Genomic DNA, 26,250 nt, shown 5'->3' on the forward strand with positions numbered 1-26,250 from the left:
TTCCTAAGAGACTGTCTGTATCAGAACACTTGAATGACGGGTTCCGTCATTGTATGAGTTGGTACAGTCATGTGTGCTAAGAAACAGGGACATGTGTTGCAAATTGACTGAATTTGAAGATTACCAACAGTTTGAGAAAAACAAGGGTAACTATTTTCTTCTTTTTTTCTTCTCCTTGGATAGATTTTTTTATCAGTAGCAGAATTTATTAATTATCATGAAGAGGGTTACAATCCCGGCACACAGAGCCTGGCCCCAAAGCTTTTAGTTACATCACAGCCCAGAAAAGTTGTTCCCTGTTGATCCCTTTCTTGTCTAGACAATCTGCCAAGCCATTTGGTGATCTATTGATCCAAGAAAAATTCACACCCACTTCTCTAGCAATAAATCTGATTTCCCTTATCACTTGCCTATGAGACCATACTCCTTGATTTCCAGTTTGCAACCATGAGATTACCAGTCTAGAATCTCCTTCTACCTCCACATGTCTGAGTCCTTGCTGCCTAACTAATCTCATACCATACAACAATGCCGTAATTTCTGCATTCAGAGAGTCTTCAGCCCCTAAGGGTCCTGAGAATAAAGCCATAACTGAACCATTACCATCCATGATTACTACTCCAATTCCAGAGGGGCCTGGATTCCCTTGTTTATATCCTTTTGGTGTAAAGTTCCCTATTCAGCTTTATGGTAAGATGTAGTGCCAGTGTTAGATGGACATGGATGCAGGAATCAGAATCTGACATGTGCCTGGGAGTCCGACTTGGCGAGATTAAGAAACTAGGACTTGCAAGACATGTCTATAGAAAAAGTATAAACTATTAAAGTACTCTGTGTTCTGTTGAACTTTAACATTATAAACCCATAGGAAAGGTCTAAAGATTATTTTTATTATTTATTAACATTTTGTAGTAAAAATGGCATTGATTCTGTATGTGATCTGTTTATTTATGTTGAATAAGGAGAAAAAGAAGAATGTCATATGTCCTTCAAGAATGAAGAATCCATGTAGTATTGGAATCTGATGCGTACTTGACTTGACTCTTCATCTATTTAGGAGATTCCATGCAACACTAGTGCTAATTGGCAGCATCTTGGTGGACATTTATCTTCTATGCTCATAGTGTATCAGACTTGTACAGTAGCAACATCATTTTTTTTATCTGTTAGTTTCAAAATTTAATATAAAGGATTATCAAGGAAGACATTTCACATTAAGTGACAGTACTTCCTATTTCTGAAAACTGAAGATAATACACAATTTCTTTTTTTTTTTTGATGGTAAATGGTAACTTTCATTAAACTTAATAGGAAAAGTTATACAAATGTCACCTTCAGAGACATAAGGTGACCCCTCAAAATATAATCAATTACAAACAAGCAAGGAATAAAGTTTCCCTACTAGCCCCTTGCTTTGCTAAAGCATCAACCATAGCATTTGCTGAGCTGCTAGTCCATTTAAATTTTGCTTCTATCTCCCTTGTTAGCATCATTATTTCCTTTATAGGCTGTTTAAGGGACCAAGTGCCCAAGCTGTTTGTTTGCATCCAGTCTACTACCAAGTACCAACTTTGAATCTCCCTTCACTTCTAACCGTTGAAAAACCAACTGTTTAGCCAATCTAAGCCCCTGGAGAAGCGCCAAAACTTCTACTCTAAGTGAGTCACCCAACCCTATTGGGCTAGAGAAAAGGGCCAGAACTCTTCCTTCCACTTCCAAAGGGGCTAAGATTGCCTATAGAGCTTCCATCAAAATTCAGTTTCACACTAAATTGTAGAGGAGGGGACCAATTCTCTTGAATTGTAGTAGATGAAACAGAAGAACCTGCTATTGTGCTCCAACCTCTAATCAAATTAAAGATCCAAAGTTTTCAGCCAATGTATAGCCTTAATGGTGATCCCTTCAATGGGTTCAATTATTGTTCTTTCTTGCCCTTGGAAAGTCCTATTATTTCTCTCTTCCCAAACTGCCCAAATAATTGCCACCCTCGTTCTCCACATCACCATTCCCTTTTCTTTGGTTTTCGGCAAAAGATAGAGTCAAAAAGGTCTGCCACGCTTGTGAGAGGATTCCACTTGCAACCAAAGAGAGAGGAGAACCAATCCCAAATATGATTAACAAGAGGATAGGAGATTAATAGATGATTTACCATCTCACCACTCTTCAAGTTTAGATATGTGGGGATAAAGGCCAGTTTGGTCTTTTTTTAAACACATCAAAGGTGTTAATTTTTGGAGAACCACTTCCCAACAAAAGGCCCTCAGCTTTGGAGGTACATGGGCATACCACACTTATTTAAAGGGAAAGATATAACCGAGTTAGGAGATTGCAACAAAGCATTGGAAAATGAGAGCAAGAGAAATAACCTGAGGAGGATTCTGATCAAATTCTACTATCAAGACAAGAATGGTCCAGAAACACCGAGTTTAGAAGAGAAAATAGTTAAATTGCCGAACCTACTTCTAAATCCCTCAAATCTCTCCTTAATCACAGACCCCAAGAATCCCTAGAGACAAAAAGAAGAGATGATTTGAACTTTGTTCAAAGAAAGGGAATAGATGATCGGGGATCTATCCTTTAGAGGATAGTCCCCAATCTAAATGTCCCAAAAAAGAACCTTATTACCCAAGCAAGCATCATACCTGATGAAAGGAGAAAAATTGGGCAGAACACCAACGATGTCTTTCCATGGGCAGAAACAAGAAGCCCTAGGGTCAAGACTAGCATCCCATCCATTTGCTGCCAATCCATATATACTTCCTATTACTCTATGCCATAAGCTTTCTTTCTCCTTGAGAAATATCCACAGCCACTTGCATAACAAGTTGACCAACAAATATTAAATTGGTAATAAGATGAGGAACGAATAAAGTTTGAGGCAATTTGAAAGGGGTAGAGCCGTCGGGTCAAGCTGAAAGGGGTGGCTCTTTAAAAACTCACGTGACTGAACAGTTAAGTGGGGCTGGACTTAACAATTCGTGTGGGCCTTCTCAAACAGGAAATAGACCAACAGAATTTGGCCCATGTTTTCAGTTGTCACATGAGGTTTTAAAACCTCATGTGATTGAGGATGGACTGATTCTAGACAAGTTTATTCATCTAGCATCGTCCTCTTTGAGCTCCTCTAAGGCTTCAAAGAAGTCGAACCAGAGAACAAGTTCGCTACAGTGGGTTCCTTTGAGAAATTTGTCGCAACCTTCCAATGATCGTCGCAATCCAAGGTCAGTTCGAAGGTGGGACCTGGAAAACCTGGATACAGAGATGCCATCTGAAGCTGAAAGTGACTTTGGTTCAGACACAGACAACACGATCAGTATAGGAAGTGTAAATTTGAAAGATTCTAAGGACTTGTGAGAAGATGAAAGCTTAAACACTGCTATTCTGTTCCCAGTGGAAGAAATATGTGTTTTGGAAGGTTGTGGAAAAGGGGAGAAGTGAAATAAGGTGGAAGACGAGGCTAACAAGTTAGAAACTTCAACAACTGATGAAGGGAACTTAGCAGCAGCTTTAAAGGATGACCAGGGTACACCCATTCTTGCAAACAAATCCTTTCCAGAAAACAGGCAGGTAAAGAGTTTCGACTTGGAGAGGCAGGATTCTTCTTTGAAGGTTTACAAGAAAACACCCAGAAAGGAAACTATACCAAAGTCTCCCCCAGATGTAGGGACTGATAAGGCTTTGATTGAACCAAGTTTACCCCAACAACCAAATCAAACAGAGGGAAGGAGTTCTGGTCAGAATTCTATTACTGATATCCCAACACAACCTGTTGACTTTTCCCCTCCTATCAGGCCAGGTATGTTTGTCCATTCAGGTTTTGTTACTAATCGGGGTTTTGTGCCTGAAACAGGTATCTTGGCATCACAACTGGAGAGAACAGCCAGAGGTGAAGGAATAGAAGTTGAAAGGGTGAGGTCAGAAATATTCATCAAAAAAAAAAGGGCGAAGTCAGAAACAGAGGGAGAAGTTTCGTTGTTAGAAAAAATACAGGTGGAGGAAGTGGAGAGAATTTGGGAGCAAATCGATGTTTTGTTGGAGGAATATAAACAGATAGAGGAGTTGTTGGAGGCAACACCAAAAAAACTAGAACCCCTAGAGAGTAATTGTTGTGAGAAGAAAGGACGGGGTAAATGAGTGATGTTAGGAAAAGAAACAATTAACAAAAGCAAAAAGAAAAAGAAAAGGTCCGAGGTTGAAAGATTAATTTCAGACATAGAAGGGGGCTTAGAATTTAGTGGAAGAGGGGAGAGGAGGAAGGCTCTAAAGTGAAGGAAAATGGAAGGTGTGGAGGGTATCTTTCTACAATCGAGTTGATGAACATCATTAGCTGGAATGTGAGGGGTCTAGGAAGTGCAAGAAAAAGGAGGGTGATAAAAGATCTTTTAAAGAAGGAAAGGCCTGACATTGTATTGATACAAGAAACCAAACTAGCTAATCTAGACAGAAAATGGGTTAGAAGTGTGTGGAAAGCAAGAGGTGTGAGTTGGTGCTCAACTCCCTCTTGGGGAGCCTCTGGGGGGATAATTACTCTTTGGAGAGAGGATGTGGTAGAACCATTAGAGGAGCTGATAGGTAATTTTTCTGTGTCACTAAAGTTCAGGATGGTGGAAGATGGTTTCGTTTGGGTATTAACCAATGTGTATGGGCTGAATAATTATAGAGAGCGGAATGAGCTATGGGAAGAACTCTATGGAATTCAAGGACTTTGGGAAGGCCTTTGGTGCTTGGGTGGAGATTTCAATGTAATAAGGTTTCTTAATGAGTCAAATAATCCCCAACAATCTACGACAATTAGCATGAGGAGATTCAATGAATTTATCAACAGTTGTACTTTGAAGGAGTTCCCTATGCTACAAGCTAGCTTCACTTGGTCCAATTTCCAAGAGAATTCATCTTGTTCAAAACAGGAGTTCCCTATGCTCTGCCTAGAGTTACCTCGGATCGTTGCCCTATAGAGCTAGGCCAAGAGACTTTTGGGATTGGACCTAAACCCTTTAGGTTCGATAACATGTGGTTGACACACCCGGACTTTGTGCATAAAGTGAAGGAGTGGTGGAGAGAAGAGATTAGGGGAGTTAAGTGGAAAGGGGTTAGATTCCACAAGAAATTAAAAAGTCTGAGATCCAAAATAAGAGATTGGAACAGAGAGGAATTTGGGAGATTGGAAGAGTTAAAAGCCAGATTGACAGCCCAAATCGAGGATTTAGATTTAAAGGAACATCAACGGACCATGAGTGCACAAGAAAGAGAATTGAGATGGAAGTTGAAGAAGGATTTGGAAGAGGTCCTATTAAGGGAAGAGATATCTTGGAGGCAAAAATCTAGGCATCAATGGATCAAAGAAGGGGATGGGAATACCAAGTTCTTTCATGCTATGGCCAATGGGAGAAGGAGAAAAAATTTTGTGGCCAAGATTGAGGTTGAAGGAGTAGAAATTTTGTGGCCAAAAATCTGGACTAGATGGTTTTACCGTGGCTTTCTATCAAGAGTGTTGGGACATTATTAAAGAAGATTTGTTTGAGGTGTTTAGGGGTTTGAAAACAACCATGTGATTAGTTGCAGAGTTCATGCCACTTTCTTAGCTCTCATCCCAAAGAGATCAGATGCTAAACACCATAAAGATTTCAGGCCGATTAGTTTGGTGACTAGCATCTATAAGATTGTGTGAAAAGTGCTTTCTTTAAGGATTAAAAAGGTTCTTTCGTCTCTCATTACTCAAACCCAAGGTGCTTTTGTCCAAGATAGGCAAATTATAGATCAGATCCTTATAGCAAATGAATGTGTGGAGGAAATGAGGAGATAAGGTAATCAAGGTTTTATTTGTAAGCTGGACATTGAGAAGGCCTATGACTCAGTGGATTGGGATTTTCTATTAGAAGTGCTAAGGAAATGTGGATTTGGGGATAGATTGTGTTTGATAACACCATAGAAAGACATCCGATCTTCACAAAAATTTAGGGGCTGAAAGAGCATCCTGGGGCGACACAAGATCTAAAATCTTAGCCCAAACAGATCATTCACTTGAGAGAAATCTGAAAAATATTGACCTAAGGTGGTGTTTGATAACACTTTTCAGACCTCTGAAGTCTGAAAATGTTGCTTTTCAGATGCCACCTATGTTTGGGTTTGAGTATGGAAAAAAGGATCTGAAATGCATTTTCAGATTTAAAATCGTAAGACCCAAGCCAGGCACTGAGTGCGGTTAGATGCGTTTTGGACCTGGCTGAAAGTCTAAAATATCCTCAATATTTTTAATAATGACATATTATACCCCCATTCTTGATAGAAGCCCGTTGGATCTGTTGCCATCGAACGGGATGGTAGACGGCAATGGAGAACCTGAAGAAACCCTATAGCATAGTTTTCAAGGTGCCAAGGCGAACCTAGGCGACAGGGGAGCGTTTAGTCGCCTGGTTACCTAGGCAGGCCCCTAGGCATTGCTTAATGTCTAAAATAAAAATAAAATAAAAATGGGATGAACCCCAATTTTTGCCATTGAAATAGAAATACAGAAGGGCAGAGCCCTATCTTTCTTCTGGAAAAAGGAACAGACCCCTATTTTTTGTTCCAGAAGAAGAGAGGAGGAGGAGGAAAGAAGGGGCGGAGGCCCTGTTTTTGTTCCAAAAAAATGAAAAGGAAGGGGCGGAACCCCTGTTTTTTTGTTCCAGCAGCACTGCAACAGCAGCAGCAGAAGAAGAAGAAGAAGAAGAAGAAGAAGAAGAAGAAGAAGAAGAGAGGAGGAGGAAAAAATAAGAGGTGGAGCCCCTGTTTTTGTTCCAAAACAAGAAAAAGAAGGGGTGGAGCCCCTGTTTTTTGTTGCTGAAGAAGAATGAAAAGCATACCTTTGTGATCGATTTGCCTTTCTTTTTCAAAGACATTCACACTTGGAACTTGACGAGGATATCTCTTAATTCATCTGATAGAACTCATCTTCGAATATTTTATCTATTATAAACCTTAAAAGGAAAAGAAACTTTTAAAAAGTTTATTATAATATAAAAGAAATAAAAATAATGATTTGGTGCATCATGTCTATATTTATATTATAGACTTAAATTATAAAAAAGTATTAAATATGAAAAAATTACAATTGTTATAGAAACATCATATGGCGTTTGGGCGAGGCGAGACCCAAAAAGCGCCTACACGCCTAGGCAACGCCTAGGTGGAGAACTGCGATTAGTCTTTCACGGTTTCACCTCTGCCATTTAGAGTTCGTTGTAGAGCAGAAGGCTTCTAGATTTATTCGATCACATTTCCTATGACCACTGTCGCAGGACAAACCAGAGACCCCTGAACTTCAAACTCTGCAATCTTTCACCTCTATCAGTAAGTCCTCTATCAATCTCTTTGAACTCTGCAATCTCTCTCTCCCTGGTTTCAACCTTTCATCCACGGTTGTATGCGGGTACCTATAATCCCATAGGCAACTGGTGGTCTACAAACAGGATTTATCAAGTCACTTTTTTGGCTTTTGGTATATAAGGTTGAATGGTAAAATTGGAGACCACCACTGATACCAATGGGTAGTATGCATGTACCTGTCTTCAAACACTTGCACTTACCTTTTGGCAATTTGATCTTCATTGAACAATTTAAATTACCAAGTACAAATTGGAACTGTTACTATTCAAACCGAACCAGACATGTAAAAATGAAATTCCTATCGAAGTGGGTTTGTGGTCGGAGCTCCAGTCTCGTAGGTAGATCTTGAGTAAATCCTGTAATACCATAGGTAGATCTTCTGTTGATACTGCAAAGGAATGTGATTATCCTGAAAATTTGAGTTAACCACTTTGATGATTATATATTTTTGAACAATTCATTCTTCACAATTCTGCATTTGGCATTTTTCTGCAAATTTTTTAATTTTCTGCAAAATTTCTGCATTTTTTTTGCAATTTTTTTTGCAATTTGTGTAATTTTTTGGCAAAACTTCTATGTTTTCCTGCATTTTCTAAAACTCCTGCAATTTTAGATGATTATATATTTTCATGCAATTTTTTTTGCAATTTTTCTGCATTTTCATGCATTTTTTATGAAAATTTTCTGCATTTTATGCATTGAATTTGCCTCTATACCAATATTAAAAAGTTAGGTTCAACTATTTGTCTCTAAAGGTTTGATCCAACACAAACAACCTTATCATATCAAAGCCTCTAAAAAGTAGAAAAGCATCTATGCTTCTTTTCAGATTTCAGACACTTTTAATATCTTTTTAACTTTTCAGATTTCAGATTTATCAAATGCCACCTAAATGGCATACCAGTCTAGAAAAATCAGATCTCCTTGTTCTAATCGAAACAGTCCAAGAAGATGAGCAATACCAGTGTAAATAGACAAAAAGGAAGGACTAAATCAATCCCCAACACAAGAGAAAAAAGAGCTGAAATCAATGGCAAAAGGATCGAACTTGCTCTGATAACATGTTGGTACAGTTCGAATAATAGAATGTGAACAGATTCGTGGTGTGTCTGAGTCAACCACATCAAGAGAAAATGTATTTATATTAATTAAAAGTAAAAGGAAAAATCTGTCCCTAAGATACAATATGTACAATGCAAAATAAAAGAATGAAGAAATATGTACAACAAGAAGTAAATTTACAATTTTAACCCTCACTGTCACTGTCTCTACACTTGGCAGGCATTTGGAAGGTAGAGAAAAGAAGTACACTGGCAGATTTTCTAGCCTAGTGGTAACTCACACTAGTGAGATGTAGTTCCTCTTCCACCCTGCTAATCTCTATGAATCTTTCCAAAACTATCCCCCTTTCTGTTCACTCTCATAGTAGAGGTGTTTAGTAGATTGATCTCAAAAGCTAATGAGGTGGGTCTAATAAAGGGTTGGAGAATAGGAAGAGTTAGTATAATGGTAACTCATTTACACTTTGCAAATGACATTATCTTTTTCTGTGAAAATGAGGGTGGGGGGGAATAGAGCTAGGAATCTAAGGTTGTTGGTGAGTATGTTTGAAAAGGTGACAAACCTAAAGGTGAACCTTAATAAGAGTGTGGTTGTTGGAATCAATATGGGGGAAGAGGAATTAGATTTATGGGCAAGGGAACTAGGGTGCTTATAAAGTGTTGGGCTTCTGAAATATTTAGGACTTCCTCTTGGTGTCAAACCTAGATCCTTGACTTTTAGGAATCCAATAGTAGAGAAGTTTGAAAATAAGCTTGTTGTGTGGAATAGGAAATATATATCTCGTTGGGGGGGGATAACACTTATTAAGTCCACTCTAGCAAACCTTCTAGTTATTACTTGTTGGTGTTCAGCATGCCTCAAGCCATAGTTAAAATGTTAGAGAAAATAATAAGGGATTTTCTATGGGAACTGGGAAAGGCAAAGAAAGCTCATCTAATTATTTGGGAGCTAGTGAGTAGAAGGAAGGAATTTGGTGGTTTAGGGGAAGGATAAAATAGAAGAACTTGGTGCTGTTAGGAAAATGGCATTGGAGATTTCTGCGGGAATCAGATAAACTATGGCATAAGGTGGTGGCTAGCATTCATTGGCTCTCAGAGAATGGTTGGGATGTTATAATTTCTAGGAGAGTGTCTAGTGCTGCTCTTTGAAAATCTATCCATAAAGTTCTTCCATTGTTCCTCAATCATATCAGGTTTGATCTCAACTTAGGTAATAGAATTGTTAGAGTTGGCTAAACATGGTTAATTTAGTCTTTTATCTCTTTATTAAGTTGTGCTTTGTCACTTTTGTCTTACTTTAATTTACATGTCCTTACACTTAGTTAGGTGTATATTAGGTCTTTGTAATCTTAGCATATCTATATAAGCTTGGACTCTCTAGTTTAGACCATTATTATTTCATTCTCTCTTCTTCTCCTCTCTTCTCTCTTTCTCTCCCTCTTTCTTTTTCTCTTCTCTTTGCCATAGTTGTCAGGCGATGTCTAGGCGGGCGCCTAGGTGACAAGGTGCCCTTGGTGGTTTGCCTCACCTAATCGCCAAGCAGTTTTGTATAGTGTTATAAAATACTTTTATACTCTTAATTTTTTGAGATTATAATTATAAAATAGATATTATTAGACTAAAACATTCATTTTGTATGTTTATATACTAATCCCATTTTTATTATTTTCATATTTGTTAGGGTTTAATCAACACAAACATTGCTAAATATTGTATTTAACCCTCAAAGACTTCAGTACCTGAACCAATAAGTAAGGAAGAATTTAAAATTTTACCTAATAAGTACATTATCTTCTTCCACTTTTTTCTTTTCTTCTTTCCCTATAACAAATAGGGGTTCAGCCCCCATATTTTTGGAATTTTCTTTTTTTTTTTTCTTATGAATATGTTGATTTTCTATACTTCAACATGAAAAGCTTATACTTTTCTTTTGAAAATTATGGATAATTGTTAAGGAAATATGGTTATGGAGCGTAGGGAACTACCCTAGGATATATGTTTTTTACTTGAAAAAATCCATGCCTAGGTGACTAGGCGACAAGGCCTCCCCTGTTGCCTAGCCTTGCCTTGGCGCCTTGAAAACTATGCTCTCTTCAATCTCTGACTGCAACACAAGGTCTGAAATATTAAAACAAGGATAAAGTTCTGGGAAGACTCGTGGATGGGTAAAGCTCCTCTATAGGATTTATTCCCTTCACTTATTGCCCTTTCCTCCTTTAGAGGCAAACTCATTTCAGAGTTTTTGGTCCCCTTGCCTTCTTCTAGTTTTTGGTGGAATTTGGGTCTGTGTATATGCCTGAAGATTCAGAATCGGGCCTTGTTTCCAACCTTCCAAAAGTTCTCGATAGAGTCTTCTTTGATACTAGTAAAGGGGATAGAAGTCTCTAGATTCTACACCTTTCTGGGGTCTTCAGTTGTGCCTCCTTTTTTCAGTCTTTGTCCTCTTCTGCTCATTCTCCTTCACGTTTCCCAGCTAAAGAGATTTGGTGTAGTCGTATCCCTCCAAAGGTGGGTGTTTTTTGTTGGGAGGTGTTCCATGATGCTATTAATACTTGCGATTTATTACAGAGAGAGACCAGGCTGGTGCCTGTCCCAAACTGGTGTTATTTGTGTGAATTTAATGGTGAAATTGCTTATCATATTCTTATTTCCTGTCCTTTTGCTTGCTGTATTTGGGATTGGTTTTTCTCACTCTTTGGTTACAGGTGGAACACCCCAAATAGTTTGGACAGCTTGTTTGATCCTTCTACTTTTAGATGGCCGAAGAGGGGGAAGAGTATTATGGAGATGTATGAGTGCAGCAATGATCTGGACAATATGGGAGGAAAGAAATCTTAAAATTTTTCAAGAGAAGAAGCGAAACAAGGAAGCTTTGATAGAAGGGGTTGTGGTAAGGGTGGCACATTGGGTTAGGGCCTTGAGTCTATTCTCAAACTTTACCTTTGATGATTGTAGAGAGACTAGGTCGAGTGGGCCCTAGCCCATTAGTGTATTATTTATTAGTTCTTTCTTGTTATTTGTTCTTAATGGGCCTTTAACTCTTGTTTATGTTTTCTAAGTATGCTGACGAGGTGGACGCCTACTTAAGGGCAAACTTGTAAATTATATAACTTAAGTAAGATTAATAAAAGATTAGTGTGGGAAAAGAGGGGATTATCAACTCCTCCTTCTTTCTCCCTTCTTCTCCGTTCTTTCATCTTCTTCTTGCCATCTTCTTCTTCTCTACTTCTTTTGCTATAATCAAAATTATTCTACCTTTTTTTATTTGGTCTGAATCACATCTTGGTATTAGAGCAAGCCTTCCTTTGCTTTTATCTTTTTTTTCTTTTCTTTTCCCATATCTTTTTCTAATCGAAAGGTGTATGGAGAGATAAATTGATGATCATTCAGAGAACTTGTTTGCCTAGTTGGTAGAGTTGGTAGTTGGTAGAGGGTTTAGAGAGTCAGAATCTGGCTATAGATTGCTAAGAAAGTGGGATTGCAGAATTTTTTCCCAAAACCCTAGTCAGCTAGAGAGCTTCTAGTTACACGATAAAGAGATTGTTTAGGTGTGGCGCTCAAGGATTGGAGGGTTCCTTTTTATCACCAAAAGTAGGTGGTTGCAGTTGGAAGTGGTTTGGATAGCTTTGGTTTAAGCGACTACATCTCTCTCTCCCCGGAGGCCAGATACAGTAGTTTTGGGATTATTAAATACTGGATTGACCTCAGTTAGGTTTATAAAGGTTGAAAACATTGTTTTTTGATTTTGGTTTGATTGATGGAGCATTCTGGATGTGCAATGAAGCAGATCTTGGTGTCGGGGGTTGGTCTCGTAGATTCCATTCTGACGGGGGTGACTACATTTAAACTTAATGGAACAAATTACTTAGCTTGGGCACAATCTATAAAATTCATGTCTGTAGTAGAGGTAAACTAGGGTTTCTCACGGGCAATAAGGTGAAACCGGAAGAGACTGATCCTACATATGAGAAATGGATGCAGGATAACTACACAATTATTACGTGGTTGGTAAATTCTATGCAGCCCTACATAAGTCAACACTATCTTTGGATGATTTCAGCCAAGGAGATTTGGGATAGTGTTACAGAAACATACTCTCAGAAATTGAATATTGCAAGGGCTTACAAACTGAAGAATGATGTGAAAAATTTGAAACAGGGGGCGAAGAGTGTAGTTGTCTACTACTCGATGTTGAAGTCACTATGGCAGGAGATTGATGTTATGGAAGCAGTTGTAATGGAAAGCACCAAAGATGCAGAAATTTTCAGGAAATTTGTGGAAAGAAACAAGGTGTTTGAATTCCTTACATGACTTAACCCTAAATTTGATATTACAAGGAAAAATATTCTGGCCAAGGATGAAGTAACACTTGCTCAGGCATACTCTATGGTGAGCAGTGAAGAAAACAGGAGATAGGTACAACTACAGGCTCCACCACCTTCAGAACATTTTGTACATGCTGGAATAAAACCAAAGGGGGTAAATGAGAAGAAAGAGGTCATATGTGAATATTGCAAGAAACCGAAACATACTAAGGATACTTGTTGGAAACTTCACCCAGATCTTCTTCCAGAGAGGTTTCAGAACAACACCAACTTTAAGAAAGGTGGTCAATCTGGAAAGACCAAGAATGCAAATGTTGCTATAGCATCTGAGGGTGAAGAAAAAATCTGTTGTGGAGCAGATGGTAGCAATGAAGGCAGAGTTTAAGAGATATGGGAGGTTGATCAATCACTTGGAGACTACTGTTGCAGCTTCCTCCTTAGGCAACCCCTCTTCATCAGCTTTTGCCCATTCAGGTATTTGTGCTTCTACAAATCATGCTACAACCTTAGGTAATCGCAGAATTCCTTGGATTATAGATTCTGGTGCATCAGACCATATGACTAGCATACCTAACCTTGTTTGTTCATACCAGCTCCTCTCTGGTAGAGAGAAGATTTCTCTTGTCGATGGGTCTCTTGCTCCCATCTCTAGCAAGGGGAATATTAGAGCCTCTAACTCCCTTGTATTATCCTCTATCCTTCATGTTTCTAAACTTAGCACTAACTTTTTATCTATTAGTAGCTTAACAAAATCAATGCATTCCAGCATAACTTTCTGTCCTACTTATTGTGTTTTTCAGGACCTGAAATCTTAGAGGACGATTGGGAGTGGCCATGAGGCGAATGAGATATATTTGCTGGATGTCTCTAATCAAAGTCCTGGATCACCTAGTGGAGTAGCCTTGGAGCCTATTTCATTAGAGTCAGTTGATAGAGTCATGATATGTCATTTAAGATTTGGTCATTTGCCTTTTTCAGCTTTGAGTCGTTTGTTTCTAGAAATGTTTAAGGGAATATCCCTATCGAGTCTTCATTGTGAGTCATGTGAACTTGCACAACATTGTAGACAATCTTTTTCAGTGAGTAATAAAAGATCAGTTTCTCCTTTCCATATTGTGCACTCTGATGTGTGGGGGCCATATCATTTACCTGCTATAGGGGGTTACAAATATTTCATCCTTTTTATTGATGATTTCTCTCGTTACACTTAGGTTTACCTTATGAAATTCCGGGATGAAGTGTCAAATATTGTACAAAAATTTCATGAACTTATTCTTACCCAATTTAACACTCGGGTCAAAATATTCCGATCTGATAATGCAAAGGAATATTTTGAGAAGAGCCTTTCCTCCTACTTTAATACCTTTGCAGTTATTCATCAGAGTTCTTGTTCCTACATTCCACAACAAAATGGAGTGGCGGAAAGGAAGAACCGACATGTGTTGAGGTTGCAAGGAGCCTCCTTTCTGCTTCTCATGTTCTTGTTAAGTTTTGGGGGGATGCTATCCTTACAGCTACATACTTGATAAACCGGATGCCTTCCCGGGTTCTGGGGTTTAAAACTCCCTTTAGCCTCCTATTTCCAAATGAGGATCTCTTCTCTCTTCCTCTCCAAGTATTTGGGTGCACTTGCTATGTTAATGTTCACAGTCTTCAAAGACATAAGTTTGAGCCTAAAACTCCCTTTGTTTCCAGAGATGTCACATTTGTGGAGTTTGTTCCTTTCTTTGTTACTTCTTCTGAGGGGGAGCATTCAGAGGAGTTGCTTGCGTTGTCACCATCTGCCCCTCTTCCAATTCCCATTGAATCTTCTATTGAGTCTCCACCAATCGAGACCTCTATTGGCTCTTCCTCTCATGTTCCTGCTCCCCTTCCTCCTGCTCATCCTCTCACATTTTCTATCCTATTATCCAAAGGTGTACCTGAGACAAAGACTCAAAGACATGCAAGTTGTTTCCACACCTTCAGATGAGCCTCTTGGACCTCCCCTCACTTCTGAGGTAACAGGTCAGCCCTCTTCTACTACTTTGGATACCTTCCCTGACCTTGATCTCCCTATTGCTCTTCGCAAAGGCAAACAAAAATGTACTGCTCATTGCATTTCCAAACACCTGTCCTATAGCCTTCCTACTATTCCTTCCTTTCCTCTGTTTCCACACATGTAACTCCCAGATCTGTCCCAGAAGCCTTGTCCAAACCAGAATGGAGGGATGTTATGATGACTGAGTTAGATGCTTTGCATAAGAACAATACCTAGGAAATTGTGGATTTGCTTGAAGGAAAGGAACCGGTTGGCTGTAAGTGGGTGTTCACTATTAAGTATCATTCAGATGGTACTATTGAGAGATTTAAGGCCCGTTTGGTTGCTAAAGGATACACTCAGATGCATGGTATTGACTATCTAGAAACTTTTGCCCCAGTGGCCAAAATGACTTCAATTTGTGTTTTGCTATTTTTAGCTACTACTTTTGATTGGCCACTTCGTCAGTTTGATGTAAAAAATGCTTTCTTGAATGGGGACCTACATGAAGAGGTCTATATGTCTTTACCTCTAGGTGTGTATGGGAATGAGATGCAAGGGAAGGTTTGTAAACTGAAGAAGTCCCTTTATGGCGTTAAGCAATCTCCTTGAGCCTGATTTGATAAATTTCGGGCTGCTCTTGTTACTTTTGGGTACACACAGACTCAGTTGGATCATACCCTGTTTGTTAAGAGGAGAGATTCCTTAGTAACCCTTCTTATTGTTTGATGATACTCAGGAAGTTGATCACCTCAAAAGTTTTCTTTGAAGGGATGGAAGATCCATCATATGGATGGCCGAACCCTATAGGAAGGTTGGGCAAAATTTCAAAAATTTCTTTACTCCCATCCGGGAATCCTATTCCCAATTTAGAAAACTGCATTTTCAAGGTTCGTTCTTGTAACCAAACCGGACCAAATTTGAAACCAAGATTAGGGAGGGATATACCTGATATGGAATCCATGCAAAAAGTTCCTCCCAACGTAGGTGTTCACGCCCAAAGAGTGTACCAAATCCTCCCTCCACTGAAGATGACACAGCTTAGGATGAGGCAGGATCAACAGGTACTTCTTCACCAAGAACTTGTGATTCTTCAGCAAGAATCGAATGGGGTAGTGAGCACAGCTTCAAAATTGTTTCTTCTAGCAAGAAACAATATCAAGATCAGATCCAAGAACTGGAGATCGAACAGGGTTGGGCGGCAGTAAGAAGAAAAAGAACTGAAGGCAAGATCAGTCTAACTGAGTTGTCTTCTCTTTGTGTTGTGTTTGGTGTCTTTTTCAAGTCCGCCGTGCTTTCTATTTTTAACCTTAAAGAGACAACCTCCTAATCTGATTAGGAGTTTCCTGATCCAAATCTTTATTTGAATCTGGACTCTTTAAGTGATAAGGATAATCCCTTATCTTATCTGCAGTTCAAAATCAACTTATTCCTAATCAAATTAGGAGTTTCCTGATCCAAATCTTTATTTGGATCTAGACTCTTTAAGTGTATAAGAGTTATCATGTTATCCTTATCTGCTGATCCAAACCCAGATCTGCCTCTATTTAATTAATCCAATTAACCAAGTTTGAAAATGGGCTTTTAGGCCCATTAAGCTTTTAGGCTCACTTCCTTTTAATGTTGGCTAGCTTGGCTCTCTTTGTATGGCGTGGGACAAACATTGATCTACACATCAACCACATGGGTTCAGCCCAACCTCTGCTACAAGGCCTGGCCGAATTCACTGCTGAATACAGTGAACCCCCGAGTCCATCACCATGGGCTCTTAATGGGCCCAACATTTACACTAAATGGTTATACCAGCCATCTTATGAAGGCCCAAGGATTGTGGGCAGATGCAAGATTAACCCATCAGGTATAACCCTCAATGGTCTTACACTTAACCTCTCAGCCCTTAATGATCAAACATTGCCCGACAAGAGAGGACCTCTCCCTCGGCTGCAAGGTACAGTGCTGCACTCTTTACTCACATGGATCCCGGGAACTAAAACCTTTTGCAAACATTTTGAAACCATAATATATATATGTATATCTTTATATAAATATATTTTTCTAAACCAAATTTCAAACACATTTGAAATCCACTACCGACATTCACTTTGTCCGACAAGAGAGTGCATTTTCCCGATCATTCACTTTGTCCGACAAAGGGGCTGATCCTGTTACTATGATCACCCACTCAGATGAGTTCTCAGACTGTCCCAACATACCCAGGTTTTGACCCCTTTTAAGGATCTCACTGATTGGCACATCAAAGACTGCCCAATTCGACACCTAGTGCAGTATTATAATCGAGTCTAGGGGTCAGGTGTAACATTCTAGTTTTGCCCATCTATCTCCAAGGTCCAGGGCAATACTGGAATTTTGGTCTGGTTCAGGGTTTCAAGAAAACCCACACTGCACGTACCTCAGGTCTCACCCTGGCAGCTGAGACAAGCCATCCCAACCACCTTGGCAGTACACCAGTGTCAGCCTTGGTAAGATTATTCTCCCCAGATCTATCCAACGGCTTTGAAGATTCTAAACTAACACGAGTCTCATATGTGTCCAGTTTAAGGGTATTACATAGAAACACACCATAATAACATGAATCAAATATGTACTTTATTCATTTACAATAATGTACATCATGCTGATTGGAGCTAAAGGCATACACTGTCTAACATTCTTAACACTGAGTTTGAAATTAAAGACTTGGGAGAGCTCAAATATTTGTTGGGATATGAAGTTGCCAGATCTAAGGATGGTATCTTCATTTCTTAACGGAAGTATGTTCTTGATCTTCTTGCAGAGATTGGCAAACTTGGTTGGTGGTTCATTGTGACACTAGCAAGTGCACTAGCCGCTCAAGTAATAAAGAGATGAGTAGAGTATCGTTCCCACAAGGATTTAGGTAGCAACTACTAATACTAAACCAGCCAGCTCTTATCTGATTAACCGAATACTACAGTTTATTCAAATCTGAAATTCTAAACTATAAACTACCTAATAGGCATTGGTTTAACACCTTGCATTCAAGTTGAGAGAATAGGCTAAAATTACAAATTCATGATTCAGCAATCAGCCCTCTTAGATCATTCGAATAGAGTATGATTCGGCCTTGGTTTGGTGAAACCCCAAGGCAATGAACAGCCTCTTTCAAGTGCATGTTCATCTTATGCATGAATGATGATTCTTAATGACTCATAGAGAGATTCTCTTTCTTGTTGGAAGAAAGTGGTAATGTCATTTTTCATTTTTGCTGTTTTCGAGGGAGGGAAGTATTTAGAAAGGAATCGGCTAGTCATCTCATCCCAAGTGACTATAGATCCGGCTGGTAATGAATTTAGCCAAGCCTTGGTCTTATCTTTCATCGAGAATGGGAATAACCTCAGCCTTATAGCATCATCACTTACCCCATTATGCTTGAAGGTATCGCAAATTTCCAAGAAATTGGCTATATGGGAATTTGGATCTTCGTGAGCCATACCACAGAATTGAACTGTGTTTTGAATCATTTGAATTATGGCTGGCTTGATTTCAAAGTTATTAGCAGCAATGGCCGGTCTTATAATGCTTGAAGCAGCCCTAGTTAGGGTGGGCTTGGCATAGTTCATCATGGTTCTAGGTTCAGCCATCTCTTCTATTTCCGGTCTGACTTGTCTAGCAGCTCTTAGGCGGATACGGAGAGTCCTTTCAATCTCCGGATCGTAAAGAATTTCCTCCAGTTCAGGTCTGCTTGTCATAAACTGTAGAAGTCAAATCAATTGAACTGTGTTTAAGCTTCTTCTTTAAGTTCCAACTTGTATGTCTTGCATGCAGCCATTAATTACAGGGACCTGAAATCAGATCTGAAATCTTAGCTACTGAGAACAGTCGTATTCAGATCTGAGTTCATACCACTAACCTTATTGAGTACAGATGCTGTGCATGGTTTTTACACATTCAGATCTGAAATTTATGAGGGTACATGCATAAATCATTTACACATTCAGATCTGAAATCTTAAATTTCAGCAGCTACTGCAATTTACAAATTTCTTTCTCCTTGTACCGATCTGTTCTTATTGCTGAAATCACTAGCTACTGAAGCTATACTATTTCTATTCAATGTACAGGTCTGAAATCAGTAGCTAGAACAACTTTGTTCAGGTCTGAGATGTGATTTCAGCAGTGAGAGTGAGTGTATACAGATCTGAAATCAGTGGTTATACTATGCATGGTAGCAAAGTTTCAGATCTGTATATACCGAAATCAGATCTGTCATAACTTGCTTTCAATTCTGATTTAATAAGACCTGCCAAATCTCTGAATTGAAGTAGGTTTCAGAGGTGAATACAGATCTGATTTCAGATCTGAAACTCTGCAAGTTATAACAAATATGATTCGGTATGTGCTCAGATCTGATTGCAGAAGTGATAGGTAAGGTAATGAGACCTGAGCCACATTATTTTCATAAGATATGCAGACCAAAAAGAGCAGAAGCTATAGCAATAATGAGTTCAGATCTGATCTCTGATTTCAGAAGTAACAAGTAAAGTAATCAGATCTGAACTGCACTCTTTCGACTAGCAGCTACTCAATCTGAAATCAGTGGTTATTGTGAGGTTTTACAGCAGCTGAAATTACAACAGCTACTTAATCAATCAAATACAACAGCTACTTGATGCTAGGTCAGGGCTGATATGGAAACACAGCAAGGAGTGCAAGTGTATACAGATCTGAAATCAGTGGCTATGTATGGTAGCAAAGTTTCAGGTCTGTATTATCAGGTCTGTTCTAACTTGCTTCCCATCAGACCTGCTAGATCTCCGAATTGATGTGTGTTTCAAATTTGAAACTCAGAATTGAAAGCACCAAGTTAGAACAAAAATGCTTCATTATGTGTTCAGATCTGATTGCAAAAGTGATAAGCAGTGTGATCAGATATGAACCACAAAATATGCAAGCAATTATAGCAATAAGTTCAGGTCTGAATTCTATAAGTCACAATTAATGCAATCAGAACTGTACTAACCGCCTATGCATCATTCAACCATACATTGATATAAATTTTTTTTTTTTTTTGAGATGAAATAAAACTAGAACACAAAGAAGTAATGCAACTATACTACTGAACTATAACAAAATATTTTATTTATTTTTTTTTTTTTATGTGAGTTCAGATCTGATTGCTGAATTCAGAAATGACAAGTATAAGTAATCAGATCTGCACTCTTTTGATGTTTATACATTTTTTTTTTCTTTTGAAATCATAGAACCAGAAATTTACTACATTAACTAAATTGAAACTGAAATCAAAGATGAAGCAATCAAACATTAAGAAAGAAAACCGGCTCCATCAATGGAAGCTATTTCAAATCTGAAATCTAAGATGCACGATTGGAAACCAGCAATGAATGCAAAGCTACAAATCAGATTAACAATGGCCAATGGTTCATAATATTGCTACAATAAATCCCCGGCAGCGGCGCCAAAAACTTGGTGGGTCATTGTTGAAAGGAGGGAGAGATCCATCGTATGGACGCCAAGAATACAGCGGAATAGGATGGGCGAATTTCAAAAATTTCTCCCCTCCCTTCCAATTGGGAATCATATTCCCTGATTTTAGAATACAATATTCAAGGATCTAATCGAACCAAAACCGAACCTGATCTGAACCAAAGAGAAAGGGAAGGGTTATACCTGATACGGAGAGTCGGTATCTCCCAACGTTGGTGTTCATGCCCAAAGAATACTCCCAAGATCTGCTCCCACTGAAGATGACGCAGTGATACTGGAGCTGAACCAGCAGTGTTCGTCCTACAAACCAAATTCTTCACAAGAATTCGATGGAAGCGAAGAGCACCGTACACAATCAGCTTTTCAGCAAAGACTAATATCAAGAACACCTTCTTGATCTTTCCCTCTCAGAGAGATCGAACCAGGCAGTGAATGGCGGCAGCGGCTGGAGGAGAACTCTGGAGATGAAGTTGGCGTATTTGCTTTTCTTCTCTCTAGGGTTTCTGAGATCCTATCTCAGATTGCAGGAGGATCTTCTGCTAAACCCTTGGTTCGAATTCTTGTAATTCAAGGTTAGGGTTTCTCCTCTTTCTTAGTGATTAAGAAACCTCCTAATCCTATTAGGAGTTATCCCAATCCAAATCTGTATTTGGATAGGGAATTATCTTAATCCTATCTGCAAATTAGGTCAGTCCACTCCTGATCTTATCAGGAGGTTACCAGATTCAAATCTTTATTTGAATTTGGTCTCCAAGAGTGGATAGGGTCAAGACCCAATCCTTTGGCTTGCCCTAATCTTAGATCCGCCCCTTTAAGTGGGTAATTAAATCAACTAGTTCGAATGGGCTTTAGGCCCAATATGTATTAAGTGCTCAACAGGCTTCCAAACTGCTACCCAGTTGGGCTTCTTTGTATGGCGTGGAACCCAAGCATTGATCTACACATCAACCACATGGGTTTGGCCCGGCCTTTGTTACAAGGCCTAGCCGAATTCACTAGAAAGCCCAGTGAACCCCTTGAGCCCATCACATGGACTCTATGGGCCCAACACTTACACTAAGTGGTCCCAGGGTCAAGCTATCTTATAAAAACCCAGGGACTGTGGGCAGATACAAGATTAGCCCATCAGGTATAACCCTAAATGGCCATACACTTAACCTCTCAGCCCATAATGATCAAACACTGCCCGACAAGAGAGGACCTCTCCCTCAGCTGCAAGGTACAGTGTTGCACTCTCTGCTCACATGGATCCCGGGATTTAAAACCATTTGCAAACATTTTGAAACCATACATATCTATATATCTTATATATAAATTTTGTAAAACAAAATTCCAACGATTGAAATCAACTGCCGACAGTTTGGTTTCCATCAGAGAGAGTGCTTCCCCGATCATTACCTTTGTCCAACAAAGGGGCTGATCCTGTCACTATGATCACCCACTCAGATGAATTCTTAGACTGTCTCAACATACCCAGGTTTTGACCCCTGCTAAGGATCTCACTGATTGGCATATCAAAGACAGCCTAATCCGACACCTAGTGCAGTATCATAATCGAGTCTAGGGGTCAGGTGTAACTTTCCAGTTTTGCCCATCAATCTCCAAGGTCCAGAGCAATACTGGAATTCTGGTCCGGTTCAAAGATTCAAGTAATCCTACACTGCATGTGCCTTGGGTCTCATCCTGGCGGCTGAGACAGGGCACCCCAACATTTGGCAGCACACCAATGTCAGCCTTGGCAGGATAAATCTCCCCAGACTTATCCAATGGCTGTGAACATTCTAAACTAACACAAGTCTCATTAAGTGTCCAGTTTAAGGGTCTTACACAGAAACATACCACACAACATGAATCAATCATGCACTTTATTCATTTACACTAAATGTCAAAAGTACATCAAAACTGATTGGAGCTAAGGGCATACAAAACTGTCTTACAAATGTGACACTAGCAAGTGCACTAGCCTCTCAAGTAATAAAGATATGAGTAGAGTATCGTTCCCACAAGGATTTAGGTAGCAACTACTAATACTAAACCAGCCAGCTCTTATCTAATTAACCAAATACTACAGTTTATTCAAATATGAAATTCTAAACTACAAACTACCTAATAGGCATTGGTTCAACACCTTGCATCCAAGTTGAGAGAATAGGTTAAAATTACAAATTCATGATTCAACAATCAGCCCTCTTAGATCATTCGAATAGAGTATGATTCGACCTTGGTTTGGTGAAACCCCAAGGCAATGAACAACCTCTTTCAAGTGCATGTTCATCCTATGCATGAATGATGATTCTTATATCTCTATCAAGAATCTAATCATTCATGCATGCATTAGATCAAACAATTCAAGGGCATCAATTCAAATTGAATTTATCACCAACTGAATTGTGCAAGTTATCTCTAGCCTTGCATTCAATTCAGTTCTTGAGTAGTAGATCCGAATTTCTAGAGTCTCTCTCAAGCACTCTAGAAATTCCAAGAGGTTAGAACAGATCGGCCAAGCAGAACAATGAATGTCTGAATTCTTTCTCAAGCAATTCAGACATTACAAATCTCAGATCTGAAATTTCAGATCTGGATTTGTAAGAGAACAATTCGGCCCATCAGTTCTACAATCAAGGGGGGGATGATCAGTTTATGGCTGATGTCTTTACTTGAGGACAAGCAAAAGCTTAAGTGTGGGGGTATTTGATGAGTACATGGTTTACCTACAATTTATGAAGTTTTATGCATGATTTTATGATGGTTTGTTTGAGTTTCACCCCATTTTTAGTTTAATTTCAGGAAATATTTCAGGGAAACCATTTCAAGAAAAAGAAGGCATGAAACAAGAAAAAAAAGAGCCAAAATTAAATTAATTTAGCCCAGCCCAGCCAAGAGAGCAATAGAGGATCACTCGGCCCATGTAGCCCATGTTACACTCTTTGGGAGAACCCAAAGAGAGAGCCTAGCAAGAAAGCTAAATTCGGCCCAGCAAAGAGGAGGCCCATTTCAGCTCAAGAGCAGCCTAGATTGCAGCCCAAAACAGCTCAAAATTCCGCTAAGTTGCAGCCCAAAGTGCAGCCCAAAGGGAGCTAGGGGCGACAACTTCTAGAGGCTTCAAGAGAAGAAAGGGGAGCAGCACTCTAGAAGTTTCAAGAGGAGAGAAGGGCAACCAATTCTAGAAGCTTCAAGAGAGGCCTCTAGACTCCTTGAAAGCCTATTTAAGGAGGTCTCTTGAAGGGGGAAGGTGTTCAATTGCATAAGTTCAAGACTCTCTAGTCCCTTGGGTTCGAAATTCAAGAAGAGGAGAAAAAGGAGCTGAGGAGATCCAAGTATCCAAGAGAGAAGAAGGTGAGTTCGAAGGAGGGGAAGCTTGACTGAGAGATCTAGGTTACATTCTTACTCAGTTTTTGTTTTCTTTGAATTCGAATTCAGCTTTAGATCATGTAGTTTCTCTTCCTTTCTTTCTTTCTTTCTTGCTGTAATGGAGATTGAATGTTGTAAATTCAGATTATGTAATTAAGTTTTCTTGAATCATTCGAATGGATTAGGTCCAGTTTTGATGTTTCTTGATTAAGAGAATTGATTGTAGAACTGATGGGTCGAATTGTTCTCTTACAAATCTCAGATCTGAATCAGATTTGAGATTTGTAATGTCTGAATTCTCAAGCAATTCAGACATTCATTATTCAGCTTGGCCGATCTGTTCTAACCTCTTGGAAATTCTAGAGTGCTTGAGAGAGATTCTAGAAATTCGGATCTGCTACTCAAGAACTAAATTGAATGCAAGGTTAGAGATAACTTGCACAATTCAGTTGGTGATCAATTCAATCTGAATTGATGCCCTTGAATTGTTTGATCTAATGCATGCATGAATGATTAGATTCTTGATAGATATATAAGAATCATCATTCATGCATAGGATGAACATGCACTTGAAAGAGGCTGTTCATTGCCTTGGGGTTTTTCTCGACCAACTTCTACTCCTATAGACTTAAATCATAAGCTATCAGCTACTAATGGTGAACTATTGACTGATAGGGGAGTGTTCTAGAGATTGGTTGGGAAATTATTATACCTTTGCATGACTCGACCAGATATTTCCTATGCAGTTAGTGTAATTAGCCAGTTCATGCATTCTCCCAGAGATACACATTTAGTAGCGGCTGAGTGGGTTCTGTGATATTTAAAAGGGACTCCAGGGAAAGGTATCTTATTTGCTAAGCATGGACACATGAAGTTGGGAGCATACATCAATGCTGGATGGGCTGGATGTATTGATGATAAGAGGTCAACTTCAGGTTATCGTGCTATGGTAGCAGGGAACATTGTATTATGGAGGAGTAAGAAGCAGTCTGTAGTGGCTAAATCCTTAGCTGAAGCAGAGTACAGGGCAATGGAACATGGAGTTTCAAAACTTTTATGGTTGAGATTACTTTTAGAAGAACTGGGTTTAGAATGTGAGAAGCCAACGATGTTATATTGTGACAACCAGGCCACTATCAACATTGCACATAATCCTGCTCAACATGACAGAACTACGCACATAGAAGTTGACAGGCACTTAATACGAGAGAGAGTTGCTTCAGGAGAAGTTTGTCTACCATTTGTTGCTTCTAAAGAACAGTTGGATGATGTTTTGACAAAAGGTGTTCCTAAAGGAAAGTTGGTTCACTATATAAGCAAGCTGGGCATGATTGATATCTATGCTCAGCTTGAGGGGGAGTGTAGAGAGACTGGGCCGACTGGGCTCTATCCCATTTGTGTCTTATTTATTACTTCTTTCTTGTTATTTGTTCTTAATGGGCCTTTAACTCTAGTTTATGTTTTCTAAGTATGCTGATGAGGTGGATGCCCACTTAAGGGAAAACTTGTAAACTATGTAACTTAAGTAAGATTAATAAAAGATTTGTGTGGGAAAAGAGGAGATTATCAAACTCCTCTTTCTTTCTCTCTTTTTCTCCATTCTTTCATCTTCTTCTTGCTATCTTCTTCTTCTTCTCTACTTCTTTTGCTATAATCTAAATTATGTTACCTTTTTTTATTGGTCTGAATCACATCTATGATGTTATCAGAAAATTTGCAGATTTATCTTCTTCAAAGAACCAAACTCAAGTCTTGGGATCCACCTGAGAATGGCTTCTTTAAATTAAGCTTTGATGGAAGCAGCTTTGGCAATCTGGGTCCCTCTGGTATAGGAGTGGTGATTAGAAATGAATATAGGGATTATATTAAGGTCTTCTTGGCTTTGGGGATTTCACAACATCTGAACTGAGTGCAGTAGTGTTTTGGGTGCAAAAAGCTCCGGAACTAGGAGTGAGAAAGTTAACAATTGAAGGAGATTCAAAAGTAGTCTTAAGTTGGCTGAACAGATTGAAAAGGCTCCATGGTACTTAAAGAATGAGATAAAAAAGTTTAGAAGACTGTCAAGAAATATGCAGCTGTCCATCCAGTGGGTTCCAAGGTCAGCTAATAGCTTGGAAGATCTGCTAGCAAAGCAAGGGGTTAACAGGCCACATTGCTTTTAGGCTCAGTTGTAATGATTAAAGTTCATAGTGTTTTTGTTTTTGTTAGTTTTTAATTAAACTTAATGGGGTAGCTGAGGCTATCCAAAAAGATGTATCTGCTTTTTCCTTTTAATTTAATAACTTGCTTTCTTGGTGCTGATCAAAAAAGTAAAAAAAAAAAAATCTTTCCAAAACTGGGTACCAGAAACTTTCTGACTTGGATTTCCTCCCAATGGTAAGCCTAAATGCACAAATTACAATCTGTGTTACCTGGATGTGTCAAGACACAACTGGATACAGTGTCAGATATGGAACTTACACTAAAAATTGAAGTATCTGACATGATACGAAACCTTTGTACAGGTATCTGGTTATCAAAGACCTAAGTGCTTGATATCACCTCTGCAAAATCACAATGGTATTTTAATTATTAAATGTCATGGAAAATTAAAATTTAGAATTTGGAGGTACATTGATATATGTCTGTATGCATGGAAATTTTCC

At 39.0% G+C, this 26,250-nt stretch overlaps 1 protein-coding gene across 2 annotated transcripts in view; it reads left to right on the forward strand.

Moving 5' to 3' along the window:
- The window catches only part of LOC104589176 (putative ADP-ribosylation factor GTPase-activating protein AGD13), a 58,861-nt gene that overhangs the window by 17,425 nt on the left and 15,186 nt on the right, over window positions 1–26,250 (forward strand). The gene's annotated exons all lie outside the window — the stretch shown is intronic.

This window comes from Nelumbo nucifera, chromosome 3 (genome assembly GCF_055504915.1).
Source record: "Nelumbo nucifera cultivar China Antique chromosome 3, China Antique-T2T, whole genome shotgun sequence".
Taxonomy (NCBI): Eukaryota; Viridiplantae; Streptophyta; class Magnoliopsida; order Proteales; family Nelumbonaceae; genus Nelumbo; species Nelumbo nucifera.